The sequence below is a fragment of the Zingiber officinale genome, chromosome 2A, assembly GCF_018446385.1.
Source record: "Zingiber officinale cultivar Zhangliang chromosome 2A, Zo_v1.1, whole genome shotgun sequence".
Classification (NCBI taxonomy): domain Eukaryota; kingdom Viridiplantae; phylum Streptophyta; class Magnoliopsida; order Zingiberales; family Zingiberaceae; genus Zingiber; species Zingiber officinale.
The window spans coordinates 19,674,519-19,694,839 of record NC_055988.1 but is presented as its reverse complement, the minus strand read 5'-3'; positions in this window follow the sequence as shown (position 1 = coordinate 19,694,839).

Here is a 20,321-nt window from a genome sequence, read left to right as displayed (position 1 = left end):
TATATAAGCATAATATATCATAAATTTTTTTAAGGTAAGGACCGTTGAAACTGACTAGCTATCATTATATGGTTGATTGATCAATCTCAGCTGTAAAACCATGGTACCTGGCGGCATGACATCAACAACTCTTGTCGCTGGGCCATGGCCTAACATGGAAACCGATATTGGGCTTCCCCTAAGGCCTTATCCCATAAACGGAATCCCTTTGAGGCCTTTTCCCTTACGATGTTCTCATTTAATCATTATCATTTTATCACAGTCAACTTACCCGATATTGGGCTCCTTTTGGGGTTTTCTCCTGTAAATGAGCTCCCTCTTGGGCCTTTTCGCTCACGGTATCCTCATTAAATCTTTATCATTATCATTATCACTTTGTTATATTCAACTTTCCCGATATTGGGCTCCCTTTGGGGTCTTTTCCTATAAACGGGCTCCCTCTGGGACCTTTTCCTTCACGTTATCCTCATTAAATCTTTATCATTATCACTTTAAGGTATCGTAAGCAGACATAAGAGGGACATGAACATAAATTTAAACACAAACATGCAAATTCACAACATAAGCTCAAGCATGGATTTCAACATAATTCTATGCATAAACATAGTGTGAGCATGCATAAACATAAACATGGCATAATTATAAACCTAAACATAAGCATGTAATTTTCATATCGTAAGCGTAAGCATAGACTTGTGCATCAACTTAGCACGTGCATGCTTAGCAACATAAACATGGCATAATCATGAACCTAAACATAAACATGTAATTTCATATCGTAAGCTTAAGCATAGACTTGTATATCAACTTAGCATGTGCATGCTTAGCAACATAAACATGGAATAATCGTGAACCTAAACATAAGCATGCAAATTCATATCATATCTATCGCCTACTAAACGATCATGATATGGAGCAAGAGTAAACACAAGCATACAAGGCAAATTCTGAAATTACATATAGCATATATGGTCCTCATGGTGAGAGCAAGTGGTAACCTAACTCAACCAAACTCAAAATCAAAACTCATCTAAGGTATCTAAATATATATGAATTTGAGGAACTAAAATAAAACATGATATGAGAAGAACATGAAGCAATTGTAGAGTAGTGTCATGATAAACAAACCCTTACAACAGAATTTAAAACTACTCCCATCATATGCAAAACTTGCAAGGTCTATAACACAATTTGAGCATACATAGTTCACTAGTTTCTAATGGAAACCAAGTAAAAGAACATGAAACCATTGTAGAGAAACCTCATGATGAATAAACCCTTAAAACAGAATTTAAACTACTCCTATTATATCCGAAACTTGCAAGGTCTATAACATAATTTGAGCATGCATAGTCTTCTAGTTTCTAAGGGTAATAGAAGAACATGAAGCCATTATAGGGCAACATCATGATGAATAACTCCTAAAAATAGTGATTAAAACCAAACCTATAGAATCCACAACTTACTAGGCCTACAAATCCATGTGAGCATGAAAAATTCCCTAACTTCTAAGGGTAAACCAATAGCAAAACATGAAGAAAATTTTTGTACATCATCCAAATAAATAGCTTCTAAAAATAGTGGTTAAACCCCTCCTATAAATCTGAAACTCACAAGCTTTATAATTCTAATTGCATAAAAAGGGTCTTCTACCTTCCAAGGGAAAATAATTAGAAGCATGTAACATTATGAGGTAGAACATCCATATAACTAACTTCTAAAAATAGAAATTAAACTCCCTCTTAAAGGATCTGAAACTTACACCAATCCCAAGCGCCACTAGAGCATCAAAGCTTGTTAGTTTTCAAGTAGAGATGAGAAAGGAAACTAAACCATAGTGCCATCTTTTCAAAACCGAGAGGAATATAGGGAGAAGCTATAAAAAATCCAGAACTTACCATCTATACAAATCATTTGGAGCATAAGGAAAGGACCTAAATGATGGTATCATCCTCCCAAAACAACCAAAAATATCAAAACTAAAGGGATCCGAATTCCACAAAATTATAGAAACTAACTAGTGCATTGAACAAAGTAGGAAACATGCACAATTTGTAAAGAAAACATAATAAACAACCCTTAACAATTAATGAGGGAACTACTCCTCATGAATCCGAAATCATGCATTTATACAAGCCTTCAAAACTTGAAGGAAAGAACTAAAACTAAAGCATCACACCTCAACCTATGGTACCCAAAATTCATTAGACATAGAAACTAACTTAAAGCAATACATAGTTGAGAACATGCCTTTAAATCTTAGCTACCAACCCCTCCTTTAGTTGTCTTCTCTTGGAGCTATAGAACCGGTGGAATTGGGTGAGGTGAGGGTTTAGGCCTGGCGGTAACCAGAAAACAAGGTGGAGTTTTAGGTGAGGGTTTTATATAATGTGGAAGCTTTAGGACTTGGTCTAAATTTCTAATTCCTATAAATTTTATATAAAATCTCATACTAAGTTTTTATCCCAATACTTTATCCATATCCATAATTATGTAAATTTCATATATACATATATAATTTGTATAAGATAATATTATAGTTCTTAGTTATTATTTATAATATATACATTTTATAGGTTATGTATATACACGTGAGGCATATAAGTTGGTATACAAATTCTTATAATTTTATTTAAATACTAGATAAATTTTATAAATGTTAAGTCGTCCCATATATTATTTTTATAAAACTTAATATTAAGTCTAAATAGAAACTTATATGCATGGTTATAGAGGTGTCAAACGGGCCAACTCGTGGCGAGGCGGGTCGGCCCATGGCGGGCCGGCCCGCCACGAGTTGGCCCATGGCGGGCCGGCCCATGGCGGGTCGGCCCGCCAACCATTTTGCGGGGCGAGGCGGGCCGACCCGTCAACTTGACAGGTTGGGAAATTTCCAACCCAACATAATCCAAGGAGGGTTGTGGGTTTGGCGGACGCATCAAGCTCGTCGGCTCTCCCATGTCGTCATTCTCGCTAGCTGCGTCTTTTGCTCGACCTCTTGTGCTCCTAAGTTCCTACACACTTAGACAAGACAACAACATGACCAAATTTGACTTGGTTGATCACATCAAAATCATCATGGGGTACTTACAATCTCTCCCTTTTTGATGTGGATCAATCCAAGTTAAGTTAGGGTAAAACAAAATATTAAATTAAAGACATTAAATGAAATTGCAAGTTTTGAAATAGTAGATATGAAATATTTTAAAAAATATACCTCCTCTTTAAACTTAACTTCTAACACTCCCCATTTGATCACATTGAAAATAGGGGTTTTACTAAAATAAGTTGAAATTAAAGTCTAAGGAATTTATACTTGAAATTTAAAAACAGTGGCTAACACTTTGAAAATTTTTAAAATTTATACTCGAAATTCTGATTTTTATTATTAAAGAATTTTTAAATAAAAATTATTTTAAAAATTATTTTATTTGTTAAAAAATTTTAAAATTTTTTATGAAGTTAATCAGACATATTCAAAATAGGTGTAAAACTTTCACTAGAAAATAAGATAATTTAAGTAGTAAATAATTATTTTCTATGTAAAGATGTATTTTCTTAAAAAAAAAAAATCCTTAAAAATAGTTTCGAAGTTTGAATAATTTTGAAAAAAATTTCTGAAAGTGTAATAGAGCTATTTTTGTAGAAAAATTAAATTTTCAAAAATTGACTTTTTGAGCATTTTTAATATTAAAAGTTAGTATTTTAATAGAAAATTCACAGAAAATTCAATAACAGTAAAAAAAATTTCATAAAAATTTTATTGGGTAGAAAACATGATAAATTCTCAAAAAAAATAAATTTTGTAAAAATAACTTTGCGAGATATTTTTAATTTCTAAGATATAATATTTAAAATAAAAATTCATAAAAAATAATAAAATAGTCAAATAATTTTTAAAAAAATTTATATATAAGAAATAAAATCTTGTTTTTTAGAAAAATTAATAACTAATTAATTTTGAATAGAAATTATATGAAGAAATTTATTTTAACAGATTAGACAATTAAAACAAATTAGATTTAAGAATATACATAACTTAAACTAAGCATGATTTTGAAACCCAATACAAGTTCCTTCCTACTAGGTTTATCAAGTATTTTCTAGGGATATATGCTTTTGTTACTTTTCTTATTTGGCCCTTGTGAAATATATAATACTAGTTTAATCTTTTATAATTTCTAAAATTTAAAGAAGAAAAATTTGAACATGCAAAATTTTTTAAGTTTTTTATTTGTTCTTTCAAATTAGCATTTTCAATTTTTAACTTATCTAGATCCTCTATTAAGCATGATTTTTCTAAGGTCCTTTTTATCTCTAAATTTTTATTTTTTAATTTGTCATTTTTAGTTTTCAATTTGTACATTGATTTTGTCATTGATTTAATGCCGAAATATAGTTGATCGGGTGGTAAGAGGCATACCTTATTTACCATGTCAAATCTGAAGCTTGATTCTCCCCTTGTTTCGCTGCATTCGTCTGAAGTCGCTCCCCCTTCATCGATGTTGGCTTTTGAGGTGCTTGGTTCTTCGTGGCTAACCATTAGTGCTAGACCAGCGCATGCTTCTATTTCTGACTTGGATGATGGGCTTTCGTCCCAAGTAGCCTTGAGATTCTTGTGCTTGTTTTACTTGGGCCTCTTGTCTTTTTTCTTTTTGAGTTTTGGACAGTCCTCCTTTATATATCCTTCCTTTTGACACTGGTAGCATCGAATCTTTCTTCTATTTCTTGGATTTTTCTATTATGTATTTCTTTAAATTTGTTAGATTTAAAAATTTTCCTAAATTTCCTTACCATGTAAGCTTCTTTGTCTCCTTTCAGATCTGAGTCTGATTCGGGTTCGTCCTTCTTTGTGGCTCTGAGTGCTAGGTTCTAGCCTAACTCTTTACTTGATCTTGCACATCTGGAATCATGTAATTCTAAAGTCGAAAATAATTCTTCTAGTGTACTTACCTCCAAGTACTTCGAGATATAGTAGGCGTCAATTATCGAAGTTCATTCTGGAGTCCTGGGAAAAGCATTAAGTGCGTAGCGTACCGAGTCTCGGTTTGTTACCGTTTCATTGAGGTTGACTAGTTTGGTGATCAGTTTCTTGATCTTCGTGTGTAGTTGGGCTACCTTCTCATCTTTTTCCAAACATACATTTGTCAGTTGATTTCGAAGAAGGTCTCGTCGTGCGAGCTTAGCTTCGAATGTGCCTTTGTAGAGTTCCAAGAATTTCTCCCAGAGGTCTTTGTCTGACAATTAACTTCCAATGCAGTTGACTTCTTGAGGCGGCAACACACTTAGTAGGTGATATTCTGCTTTGCTGTTAGCGACAAAATCACTTTGTTCCTTCTTCATCCATAGGTACTCTTCTTTCTCTACGCCTTGTTGATCTTTTGGAACAACAAAATCATATTTAATAATTAAAAGAATTTCAAAGTCGATTTTTAGGAATACCTTCATTCGGCGTTTCCAATGCGCGAACTCCCCCTCGAACTTTGGCAGAATGAGACTTGGTCCGGCCATTGATTTCTTAGCTTCAGTCGGCGGTTAGTCCTTCTGAAGCGTCCTTGCTCTAATACCAATTGTTGATCCCTTGACAACCGACTAGAGGGGGGGGGTGAATAGCCCTAAAAGATAAAAACAAAAACCTTTCTCAACTTATAACTTATTAGTGCAAATCCTTATATAAAAAGAATAAAGAAGCATACAAATCAAAGATAGAGGCACAGAAAGAATTACTTGATTGCAATCAGAGGATTGTTAATCCACGGTAAGTGAATTACACTATGAAGATCTCCTTTGGGCAAAATAGCCTTTTACAACGTTGATGGCTCACAAACAGTAGTAGAACAAAAAGAAAATGATTTACAAGTGATGATCTAGGCTACTGGGATCAGGGCTGTATTTTATCCTCATCGCACCGGATTGCGCCATAGCGCGTTTAGATAAATTTTTCGATCCGGGCGACCGGACTGTGAGGCGCCTAGTTGATTTGGGCACTCAGACCAGGTCCGAGCACCCAGACCAAGTCAACCAGCAAGTTTACTTTTCGGTCTGGGTTCTCGCTTTAGCTCCGCTCGTATGGGTGATTTCGACCATTTGGAATATGGCTCACCCGAACCCATTTCTTGACCTTCTCGAGCAGTCTTCCACTTCGGCTTCTCGTCCCTTGAAAACGTCGCGTGCCTCCTTCTCGTCCGCTAGCATACTCTTCCACAGTGCCTCGTCCCTCGGACGCACGGAGCCCGTCGGCTCTCTCCTGTGTCGTCCTTCTTGCTAGCTGCTTCTTTCGCTCGACCTCTTGTGCTCTTAAGTTCCTGCACACTTAGACACAATGCATCAGACAACAACATGACCTAACTTGACTTGGTTGATCATATCAAAACCATCACGGGGTATTTACACATAACAACCAGAGTAAAAACTTCAGGCAGAGTAACTGAAGCATTTTCAATAAAGATAGGATTACATAAAGGATTAGCTCTAAGTCATTATCTTTTTACACTAATTATGGATGAACTTACTACACACATTCAAGACACGGTACCGTGGTGCATGTTGTTTGTAGATGATATTATTTTGGTAGATGAAACATGTGAAAGAGTAAATGTTAAATTAGAATCTTGGTGGAAAACACTAGAAGGGAAAGGTTTTAGGTTTAGTAGAATAAAGACAGAATATATGGAATTTAAGTTTAGCAGTATCAGACATAATGAGATAATTATTAAGATAGGAGATGACGAGTTTCCTAGAACTAAGAGCTTTAAATATTTAAGATCATTTTTACAAAATGATGGAGGGATTGAGAGAGATGTCTTACATAGAATAAAGTAGGATGGTTGAAATGGAGGAGAGCATTTGGTATTTAATATGATCGTAAAGTAGCTCTAAAACTTAAAGAGAAGTTCTACAAAATCATTGTTAGACCTGCTATGTTATATAGAGCTAAATGTTGGGTTATAACTCAAGCACATGAGTAGAAGATGAGAGTTGCAGAGATGAGTATGTTAAGATAGATGTGTGGACATATGAGGATGAACGTAAAAAGAAATGAGAGCATTAGAGAGAAAGTCGAAGTTGCATCTATTCAGGAAAAACTCTGAGAGACACATTTAAGATGGTATGGGGAATGTACTTAGACGACCAATAAATACTCCAGTTAGGCGATGTGAACTATGACAAACACACATATCAAACGTGGAAGAAGAAGACCAAAAAAGACTTGGTTAGCAATAATAAAACAAGATAAAATTATTAAGTATAGATGATGATATAGTAAGAGATAGAGTTCAATGGCATAAAAAGCTCCATATAGTCAACCCCACCTAGTGGGATAGGGGCCTGATTGCTGTTGTTGTTGTAGTAGTAGTCATGGATATACTTGCTTTTTACATGTAAATCTCACTAGTTCTACCATGTAAGATATTATTATTCTGATTTGATTATTATTTGACATGTGCATATGTTATAATGTTATTTTATAGATATAATCATGTTAGATATTGCAGTAGTACACGATGACCATATTATGTTGAAGATTGTTGGAATTGGTAAATATTAATGTTATTAATAATTTAAATTCATCTAATCTTTTATATATTATTTCGAAAAATGAAAATTTCTTCATGCAGTTTTACTCTTGATGGTCATAAGGTATCTACTTATATAAACAAAAAGTTTAAAGAACATTAGTGCGTGTCTAGTTTTACATGGAGGCATGTAGTCCAACAACAACAACAACAACAACCACCAAGCCTTTTCCCACTAGGTGGGGTCGGCTGTATGAATCCTTTTACGCCATTGAGCTCTATCTCCTATTATATCATCATCTATATTTAAATAAATTTTATCTTGTTTTATTGTTGCTAACCAAGTCTTTTTTGGTCTTCCTCTTCCTCGTTTGATATGCATGTTTATCATAGTTTCACATCGCCTAACTGGAGCATTTATTGGTCGTCTAAGTACATGTCCGTACCATCTTAAACGTGTCTCTCGGAGTTTTTCCTTAATAGATGCAACTCCGACTTTCTCTCTAATGCTCTCATTTCTTATTTTGTCCATCTTCGTATGCCCACACATCCACCTTAACATCCTCATCTCTGCAACTCTCATCTTCTGCTCGTGTGCTTGAGTCATAGCCCAACATTCAGCTCCATATAACATAGTAGGTCTAACTGCGGTTTTATAGAACTTACCTTTAAGTTTAAGAGGTACTTTACGGTCACATAAAACACTCGACGCTCCCCTCCATTTCACCCATCCTGCTTGTATTCTGTGTAAGACATCTCTCTCAATCCCTCCATCATTTTGTAAAAATGATCCTAAATATTTAAATCGCTCGATTTTAGGCAACTCGTCCTCTCTTATCTTAACAATTGTTTCATTACTTATAATATTGCTAAACTTAAATTCCATATATTCTGTCTTTAATCTACTAACCTTAAAACCTTTCCCTTCTAGTGTTTCCCTCCAAGATTCTAGCTTAGCATTTACTCCTTCACGTGTCTCATCTACCAAAATAATATCATCTGCAAACAACATGCATTACGATACTGTGTCTTGAATGTGCGCAGTGAGTTCGTCCATAATTAATGTAAAAAGATAGGGACTTAGAGCTGATCCTTGATGTAACCCTATCTTTATTGGAAATGCTTCAGTTACTCCGCCCGAAGTCTTTACTCTGGTCGTTACATCCTCATACATATCCTTAATTAGTTCAATATATGTTACGCTAACACCTCTCTTTTCTAAAATTCGCCATATAATTTCTCTTGGGACTCTATCATACGCTTTTTCTAAGTCAATGAATACCATGTGTAGATCTTGTTTTTGCTCCCGATATTTTTCAATTAATTGTCTAAGAAGATGTATAGCTTCTATTGTCGACCTTCCAGGCATGAACCCAAATTAATTTTCTGTCACTGTTGTCTCCTTCCTTAATCTTTTTTCTATTACTTTTTCACAAAGTTTCATAGTATGACTCATTAGTTTAATACCCCTATAGTTTGCACAATTTTGTACGTCTCCCCTATTCTTATATAAGGGAACTAGAGTACTTATCCTCCATTGATCAGGTATTTTTTCGTTTTCAATATCATGTTAAATAATTTTGTAAGCCATTCAATATCTTGTTTCCCTAAGATTTTCCATACCTCTATTGGAATATCATCTGGTCCAACGACTTTTCCATTGTGCATCTCATTTAAAGTTTGTTTTACTTCTGAAGTTTGAATTCTACGATAAAAATTAAAATTTCAATGCTCATTTGACCTAATTAAATTACCCAAGTTAAGTTGGTCTCCTAAACCTTCATTAAAAAGTTGATGAAAATACCTCTTCCACCGCTCTTTTATTTCTCCATCGCTTACTAATACCCTATTACATTCATCTTTAATACATTTTATTTGGCTAAGATCTCTTGTTTTTCTTTCTCTCACTTTAGCTATTCTATAAATGTCTCTTTCCCCTTCTTTTGTATCCAATTTTTGATATAACCGTTCAAAAGTTTCATTTTTTGCTTCACTCACCACTTTCTTAGCTTCTTTCTTGGCTATTGTATATTTTTTTAAGTTTTTCTCATTCTTACAAATATATAATTCCTTATAAGCTATTCGTTTTTCCTTCACTTTCTCTTGTACTTTCTCATTCCACCACCAAGATTCTTTACTTAGCGGTGCATGCCCCTTTGACTCACCGAGGACACTCTTAGCTACTATTTTCAACTTTGATACCATCTTATCCCATGTTGTATTAGAGTCATCGTATATTTCACTTAATGCTTGTACTTCTACCTTCTCCTTAAATATATGTTGCTTCCCATCCTTTAACTTCCACCACTTAATTCTAGGAATTGTATATATTTTCTTTCTATTGATACTATGTTTAAGACGTATATCCAACACTACTACCCTATGTTGGGTAGTTAAGCTTTCTCCAAGGATGACTTTGCAATCTTTACAAATCTTTCTATCCTTCTTCCTAACCATGAGAAAGTCAATTTGCGATTTATTATTCCCACTTTTGAATGTGACTAAGTGTTCTTCTCTTTTCTTAAAAAACGTATTAGCTAATATAAGGTCATATGCTATCACAAAATCTAATATAGTTTTCCCTTCCTCATTCCTCATTCCTCGTTCCAAACCCATAACTCCCATGTACTCTCTCATATTCCTCATTTTTCACTCCGACATGTCCATTTAGATCACCTCCTATTAAAATCCTTTCATTTGGTGAAATATTTTGTAATATTTCATCTAAGTTCTCCCAAAACCTTGATTTGGTAGCTTCATCTAATCCTACTTGTGGTGCATATATGCTAATTATGTTCATAGTTTCTTTCGCCACTATTATCTTAAGGGCTATAATTCTATCTCCTTTTCTAACTACTCCTACAACTTCATCCTTTAACAATCTATCTACAATAATACCCACTCCATTTCTTGTTTTACTCTTTCCAGTGTACCATAACTTAAAACCCGTGTTCTCTATCATCTTTGCCTTCTCACCTGTCCATTTTGTCTCTTGTACACACAAAATATTAATTTTTCTCCTAATCATCATATCTACTACCTCCATTGATTTACCAGTGAGAGTTCCTATGTTCCAAGTTCCAAATCTTAGATTATTAGTTTTCCTATCATATTTGTTCTTATCTAACCTATGGTGTGAGAACTCTTGCCTATTTAACACTACACCTAAGTTCTCATGGAGATGTAGCGGTCCTTGCTGAGACGTTACAGTCGGACCCTGTAATGCGAACTCCGCCCATGATGACTGGTCATGGCCGGTCCCAAGCCCGGATAAAGGAGGAGGGTTGCGTTAGGTTGTCAGCCAGCGTCAAACTATGGCAAATATTTCATGAATGAATCCATTAAACTATTGTGCTAATGCTAACGCAACCCTCTTGATGGTCATAAGGTATCTACTTATATAAACAAAAAGTTTAAAGAACATTAGTGCATGTATAGTTTTACATGGAGGCATGTAGTCCAAGATCTTAAAAAAATTTATTATAAGAATTCTATTGTAAGTAATTTGAATATTATTAATACTATATAATATAATATCTTTTATACTAATTTCTCGATATTATTATAGAAAAAATATATTTGGGAGCCTAAATATATTGCACAATTTAAAGAAACCTAGAATAATTATTATCACAAATTATACAAGGATTTGTTATACAAGGGAAAAGGAAGGAAAGAAGGTCATCCCATATACCATATGAGATTTGGGATGCATGGAAGAACATTTGAGCTGTGGAAAAATGATAGTAAAATTCATCGATTGCTTGAAACAATAGAACACTGAGCTCACTTGCCCAAACATGGGATCCACAAAGTATAAGTACCCCATGGTAGTTTTGATGTGATCAACCAAGTCAAGTCAGGTCCTATTATCTTTTGATGTCTTATGTCTAAGTGCGTAGGAACTTAGGAGTACAGGATTGAGCTAGTGAGAAAGATGGAACTAACAAGAAAGATGACATGAGAGAGAGTCGATGAGCTCGGTGCGTCAGAGGGACGATGTGCTACGGAAGAGTACGCAGACGGACAAGAAGGAAGCGCATAGCGTTTCCAAAGGACGAGAAACCGAAGCGGAAGACTGCTCCCAGACAAAAGTTGCATATGATTATGTGATGACTCTTAGGCTCAGGGGTATAGTGTCTGAAACTACTTATTTAATTAATGATATTTATTGAATTAAATTACAACTTAATCAGAATTCATATTTATTTAATTAAGGAGATTTATTAGATTAATTATAATTTAATTTAATTTTAAATTTATTTAATTAAAGATATTTATTGGATTGAATTAGAATTTAATTAAATTTTATATTTATTTAATTAAGGATATTTATTGGGTTAATTGTAATCGTTCATTTGATTTAATTAAGAATTTACTTACATAAATAGATTTAACTGATTAAGTTAGTTTACAAGTAGGAAATTTGGATTTGTGAATTATATTAAGAAAGTTGTAAGATACAAATATATAAAGACTTATAATTTATGTGTATAAATTATCCATCTAATTATAATGGAAATGAAATATAAATTATATATATAGAGAGAGAGAATACAAATTTAATGTAACATATGTCTGATAATTAAGAAACTATAATATGTAAATTATAAATGGATAAAACTTAGTATATAGGAATTAAATGACTTAGCATTTAGGGATAAAATTGAGTATGTATAAATTTTTAGAAATTATTTATCTAATTAATATAGAAATAAAATATAGATAATATATTATGTAATACAAAATGTATAATATAAATTTTAAAGCATAAATAGAATTAAATAAGTAAAATATAAGATTAATATATATAGAACATGCACATAATAACTAATTAAGAAAATATAGTATTATAAATTATATATTATTATATATCATAAATAAAATTTATATGTCTAAGTAAAATATATATAAAATTATATAAGATATAGGTTTCTATTTAGACTTAATATTAAGTTTTATAAAAATAATATAAATGACTTAGCATTTATAAATCTATAACTTAAGAATTTTATATACGTGGATATATATAGAATTATATAATCATGTAGAGCCATCAATTTGGGTTCGGCCCGTCGGATTAGCCCGCCCCGCTAAACAATTTAAGCAGGTTGGGTTGGAATTTTATCAACCCAAGCCCGCCGCGGGCCTACCCGCCTAGGCCCGCGACCCGTGCGGGTCAGCCTGCGACGGGCTTGGATTGGCCCATGGGTTAAGAAACATATATAAGCTAAGTTTTTTTACTAATTTATTATCTTTCTTTATTATAATTTTGAAATAAAAATAGTACTTTTTATCTCACATAAGTACTCGTTTGTGTTCATTTATATTTAAAATACATGTTTATGGATACATTTGGTTGATGAAACATTTCTGAAGTAAAACGTAGAAAATATGAAATATTTTTTAATTATTTTAAAAAATTGATGGCCCAAGGAACGAGGTGTTGTGGAAGAGTACGCTTGCGGACGAGGAGGCGCGGGCGTTTTTGAGGTAAGAGAGGTCAGAGCGGAAGACTGCTCGAGAAGGCCGAAAAATGAGTTTGGGTGAGCCATATTCCGGATGGTCGAAATCACTCAAACGAGCGGAGCTAGAGTAAGAACCCGGATTGAAAAGTCAACCTACTGGTTGACTTTTTGATCCGGGTTCTCACTCCGGCTCTGCATGTTTAGGTGATTTCGGCCATCCAGATGAATTAGGTGCCTCCGGGACACCTCACAGTCCGGGCGCCTGGACCAAAAAATTTATCTAAACGCATCATGGCGCAATCTGATATGATGAGGATAAAATTCTATCTACGTCCAAGCGCCTGGAATCCTTCCGGGCGTCCCGATCAAGGCTATAAATACAACCCTAATCCCAGTAGCCTAGAACATCACTTGTAAATTATTTTCTTTTTCTTCTACTACTGTTTGTGAGCCATCAACATTGTAAGAGGCTACTTCACCCAAAGGAAATCTTCAAGTGCATTTTACTTGTCTTGAATTATCAATGCTCTGATTGCAACCAAGTAATTATTTCTGTGCCTCTGTCTTTGATATTTCTCTTGAGACTCTATCATAAGTTTTTTCTAAGTCAATGAATATCATCTGTGGATCTTATTTGTACTCCCGGTATTTTTTAATTAGTTATATAAGAAGATGTATAATTTTTATTATCGACCTTTCAGACATTGACCCAAATTGATTTTCGGTCACTGTGGTCTCCCTAATCTTTTTTTATTATTTTTTCCTAAAGTTTTATGGTATGACTCATTAGTTTAATATCTCTATAATTTGTATAATTTTGTACGTCTCCCTTATTCTTATATAAGGGAACTAGAGTACTTACCTTCTATTAATTAGATTTTTTATTTTAAATATTATGTTAAATAATTTTATAAGTCATTCAATATATTATTTTCTTAAGCACTTCATTACCTCTATCGGAATATCATCTAGTCTAATGATTTTTTCATTGTCTATCCCATTTAAAACTTGTTGTACTTTTGAAGTTTAAATTTTACGTTAAAATTTATATTTATATATTCATTTAACCTACTTAAATTATCTAAGTTAATTGGTCATCTAAATCTTCATTAAAAAATTACTAAAATTCATTATTTTTTTATTTCTCTATCATTTATTAGTATATATCAATTTTTGATCATTTCTTGAAATGATATATTTCAATTATGTTGGGTGGCATGTGGGAGAGTTTAAACCATTAAGAGAATTAAACTCCCAATATTGTTAGAAGTAGAGATTCCATCTCAAATAACATATCATATTCTAAACTGGAATAAATGGAAAGTGAAGCTAAAGAAGAAATAATAAATAGAGTAAAACAGATTGACGAAGAAAGAGACCGTAAGGTACATTTGTGAGTGCTATTTCAAAGAGGAACATGAAAGTCCAGTTAGAAGTAGCATCTAAGATTGTGGATGGCGTAGAATTGTAAAGGAGTCTCAAGTAGTGGCTGCTTTGTTTTTGTTTTGTTGCATGGTGTGCATGGTGGTGCAGGGAGAGTAAGTGATGGATCTAGAAATTTAAGTATGGAGGGATAATTTTAGGGGTCCCCCTCCCGGGCGCTGGATCCGCCCTTGGAGAGTAGAGTAGTTAAAGGAGCAGTTGTTTTTTACTTTCAATTTTGTCTTTTGCTTCATCGTGAGTATTTCTTGATTTATCCTGATGATCAATAAAAAATTTTCATAAGGCTGAACCGATTAACTCAAATTCAATGTTACCTAATCCAACATTTTTATTTTATTTTCCATTAGTGACATCCATACTGTACAAAGATGGGAACAAGGAACACGGTGAAATTGACTGCAAAGTAGGGACAAGGAGTGCCTCTACTACAGACTTAGACATAGATAGGGAGGCTGTATAGAGATAAGTGTACTAAAAGAGGTCATATTTGCAAAATTAAAGGTATGAAGTAACCTAAGAATGTAGTAGCATACCCCTTTTGCAGATGAGTACAAAAAAAAAGACATAATTGATAGATTGAGAGTCAGCTTGTCTCTTCATAAGGACAATCGATGGGTACAATCTAACACATGGTGGAAGATAAGACGAGAGGGAGGGAAGAAAGTGGTGTACAAGCATTTCTCAATCATTTCTCTTTCATAAATAACAAAGAAAGCATGTATTACGCTAATACCTCTCTTTCATCTAGTCTTATTACTAATTTGCATAAGTATTTCTCTATCATTTTTACCTTCTCGCCTATCCATTTTATCTCTTGTACACACAAAATATCAATTCTTCTCCTAATCATCGTATCTACTACCTTCATTGATTTACTAGTGAAGGTTCCTATGTTCCATATTCTAAATCTTAGACTATTAATTTTCCTATTATATTTATTTTTATCCAACCTATGGTGTGTGAACTCTTACCTATTTAACATTACATCCAAGTTCTCATGGAGATATAGTGGTCCTTATTGATACATTACAGTCGAACCTTGCAATATAAATTCTTACATATTTATCATTACACTCAAGTTCTGGAGAAGTAGCGGTCCTTGTCAAGACATTACAGTCAAACTCTGCAACGCATTTCTTTCAGGGAACAACCTAGCATTAGCACAATAGTTTAATGGATTCATTTATTAAACAGTTGTCATAGTTTTAATGCTGGTTGGCAACCTAATGCAACCCTTCTCCTTTATTAATTCGTTCTTAGGATCGGCCATGACTAGTTCGTAATGGGTGGAGTTCCTTTATATATATATATATATATATATATACCCTGTACACTCATGGGTAATTGAGTGTAAATTCAGATGCTTGGAAGTTCGTCCGGGCGTCCCGATCAATAAAAATGAATCAGGACATCCGAATTTGTACTCAGTCACCCATGAATATGCAAGGTCAGTATGTTATAGGTAAATTTCTCTCTATATATATTTATATTGCAGCGGGTGTTAGAATACTATTTTAAGAACATTTTGTTTTTTCTCGCCATCAATAGTTCTTCAAATAATATTATATTCACTTTACCCAGTAATAGAAAATTCTTCCATAGTGGTTAAACCTTCCGAAGAAGAACACTCGCAAAACATTATCTCAGAGGCCGCCACACTAACAAGATTGCTGTTCAAATTCAAACTCTCTTTTCAACTCAGTCTATAGGTTTCACCTGCCAAATCTTTGGTCCTAAACCTAATGATTGAGTTGATTTTACGGTGTTAATGTCTTGGTCAAGTTGCTTCTTATCAAAACCTTTCCATTAATGACATTAATGTATTCTTGAAATATGTCTCAATTGTTTCCTGCATTCACACCCAACTCAGACTGCCTTCATCTGTAATCAAAGAGACTAATGGATAGGTATTATGACGATGACATGCTTTAACTTAAATTAACATCATGAGGCAGCGTCAAACCCATTGACAAATCTTCTTTGCCACCATTATTCAGGTATGTATACGTATACGAAACGACTTATTTTGTCAAATAAGCACTAGAAGCTTTTGAACACCGAGCTATTCTTACCTGACAAAGTCTCTCCTTTGCTTCGCTCTTAAAACTCTACGTTCCCTTAGCTTGCCTTTGTGAAAACTGAAAGGAAGGATGCCATTTATTGTTGACTTCTTCCTAAGGAAAAGAAGAACATTATAAACAGTTTTCGCAGTCATGCCTATCGTTAACATAAACATTTAATATATCATGATCAGAGGAGAAGTTCAAACCAGGCTGCAGGACTGTGAATAAAAACTAAACTAAATTCCTTTCAGTTATGAAAATATGAAATACAAATGGGGTTCAGTTATATATTCTTTAAATGTAAATTACATAAATTACAATTATTTTATTCCTAGACTCCTGGTTATCCATGCGAAGAAGACACAACTTCAACAGAAACATGAGGCACTCTGTCATTTTCAGATGCGGTTAGTCAAACTATGGAATGAAGGAGGTATGAGAAACATGCCCTGAAATTTTGCAATATAGCAATCACCACAATAAATTCCATTGTGCTTTCTTTCCCTCGGTGCAGAAAGGTTCGAAGTGAATTGTGCTCCTTCAGAGGAAGAAACTTGAGGATAACTCTAACATCCCACATCACAATTGTGTGAACCACAAGAACCCAAACAAAAAATCCCTCTCTCCTTTAAATCCCACTATATATGCTTATATTCTGTGACAGGAGCAAGTGGGATTGTGCATGGCATCTCCTGGTATGAGATATCATCTGCTTCCCAGAAGAGTGCCCAAGAAAGTGAGAGCCATTAAATTCATGACTACTACAAACCATATGGTGATTAAGACTTTGGGTTGCATCACCGTCTCCATCCAATTCAAAGAGTGTCATCCTCTTCCGACAGCTCAAGATCCGCAATCTCAGATTGCTTGGATCATTCAACTTGTGCTCACATCACAGTTGATTTATTCAACTCCATGCTTGCAGACCCAAACAACTTATTGATGACCTGTGCATGATGCTATGGTGAGGTGGCAGAAGCTGAGAAGCATGATTTGCGAAATCATAAGATCCGGGTCGTAGATCGTATGATCCGGAAGTATTAAATCAATCCGGGATCGATTAAGATCAGATTTCGTAGTGAAATTGGAACAGGATCATAAAAGATTTGTAGAATCTGTATGGTTCTACATTTTGAAAAGTCATAACTTTTAATTCGGATTTAGTCATAATATATCAAATAAAAACTCGTTCAAAAATCTACATTTATTAAAGGTGTAATCCATAACTCCCTAGTCGTAGGCCTAAAAATATCGTTTAAAGTCTTTTCAAGGCTCCAAACAATTTTTGTCATTATATTAGGGTTATTTTCATCTTTAACCATGCATCGATAGGATTTTGAGACTATTTAAAATATTTTTTTAGTTAATATTTGGCCCTTTTGATCATCATGAATATTTTTTCATTCCTTTCCCTAAAATTATGAGTTTTGAATACTTATTTTATAGTATTCTATTGAAACAATAGGTATTTAGAAGATTATTTCTTATATTCGTGTTCGAATCAACGAAATCAATATCCGATTCTAACCAATTCGATCCTACCGATCACTTTTTTTTTATAACAAAAGGTGATTACGCTCATCCTAGACGTTACTCACAATTCATCTCAGGTGATCGCCCAAGTGATAAGGGGTGGGAGTGATTTTTTTTTCCGTTGAAGGCATGCGTTTATCAAAAATTGATCTTTTGCCCTATTATAGTAAATTTGTCACTCTCTAATCAATTGAACACTCCCATGAGGACCCGATCCTACCAGTCACGATGCTACAAACTATGGTGAGAAAGATATCTTAACATTATAGTGCCTCAAAGTTGGAGGTTTCAAACAATTTAATGTTTTTCTTGAAGGAATATGAAGCCTAATTCATATCTCAACATCAAAAATGGCTTAGAGCTGAAGCTTCTTTCTAGTTTGCAATATGTTTGTGTAGAAATTTAAGTTGCAAATAGATTACAAGGAGATAGCCACTAGAGACTTTTGTTCCACTAATAAATACTTGATGTGCAGACACCTATAGTGATAGCAGAGTTCTTCTTATCGGCATGCATCCATAAAGATAGATGGCTACAGTTGGAGAAGAAGGGAAAGCCAGTCCAAGGTTTGAATCCTTGAAATCAAAGGAATGCCCGCAACAGTTGATTTTCAATTGCTTGCGTCAATCAAACTAACAAAGGACCCAATAGGTACTTGTTTGCTGTTATGTACAAGAAACTGAGAACAACCAGAAGATATTTATTAAGCAAGGGGGAGAGTCCTAAACTCCTTGGAGGAGTTTGATGATCCCAAGCCATGTCCTTCCATGACTCCAATGGTACCTTGTAACAACCTCATGTTTGTCCCACCATGTGCAAACCCATCCTCAATTTAATTCCCCCCCAAACTCTGCAATATGTGCATAGATATAGCATTTCTTCCAACACATGGTAGGCTTCCTATGGCTTACTTGTTCTTCTGCACCAAATGAACAAATTAATTAAAGGAAGGACAATCCAAGCAAGCAAGGAACCGAACCATACAAAGGGATGGACAATTCCAACAACACAATAATTGTACTACCACCCTTCTGTTTACTCCCCACAAGCCCTCTCTTTCTCTTTGCAAGCTTCACACGCAAACCCCAAATTGACCAGAAAAAAAAAAGAAGAGAAAAAAAATCACATCATTTATTGTAATGAGATTGTGTGTCCTGTAATGAGAAGAAAACAGCACTAAAAACACACCTGTTTTAGGATGAATTGCGAAGAATAAAAAAAAAAATATTGCGAAAAAAAGATAAGAAGAAAAAGGAGAAAAAATCAGCCGCAATTTGGCTCGAGAAAAGGCACAAATTTTTTTTCTTCTTTTCCACACTGCGAGTGGGACAGCACCTCCCTTTGGCTCATCGAATGGAAAGGTTTGCCTTCTCCCCACGGCAGCAAAGCCCTTTCCATTGTCAATGTTGTGTGTGTTCTTCCATGCACGCATGTTGCTGCATGGCAGTGCGCACCCTCTTCTTTCTCCAATTACGCAAACGCCCTCCCTCGTCCAGTTGCTAATCGTGAACGCCAATTAACTCTTTTTTATTGGATATTTTTGAAGATTTTTTTTTTGGTCAAAAATTAAAAGAACCCTCCAAATTATACAAATTCTTAAAAATAATACCTTTTAAAGATATTTTTACTTTTTTATAGAATACTCAGTTAATTAGACAATAACAGATTAATTATACTATCATATAACTATTATAATATTAATTTAAATCATTTTAATGAAGTTAATAAAAAAACAAAGGTTAAGATTTAAGATTAAATTTCAGGATCTAAGTGAAACAGCTAAAAGTATTCTCAAAATAAAGCAACTCTTACTTTTTGAGAATTTATATAATTTGAGACGTCTGTTTTTTTTTTCCTCCTTGTTTTTTCATGGAACCAAATGCATGATGATAATTAAGAGGGCGACTAGGGTTAGAAGGCCGCCGCGCCACGGCATGTGGCAAATTTGTCTTTTCCCTCGCCTTGTCCGTCGTTTCGGAAGCAAGTAGGGCCACTTTCCGGAATCATCACCCTCCGCCCAAATTACCATTCGAACCCTCATCGATTTGCATATTCCCGAACGAGTACAATCCGTACGGACACAACTTCCGGTGGGAACGGACGAGGGCGTTTTAGTAATTAAGCGCGAGTAGAAGGGCGTTAGAGTCACGCGAAAGCATGACATCACTCTGAAATGGCCCATATTGACCTCAAAGTCAAGCCGGGAGAGGAGCCGTAATCGTATCTAATCTAATCTAATCTAATCGCAGAGGGTAATTAAGATAATGCACGCTAATTTCTTTTCTTTATTTTTCTCG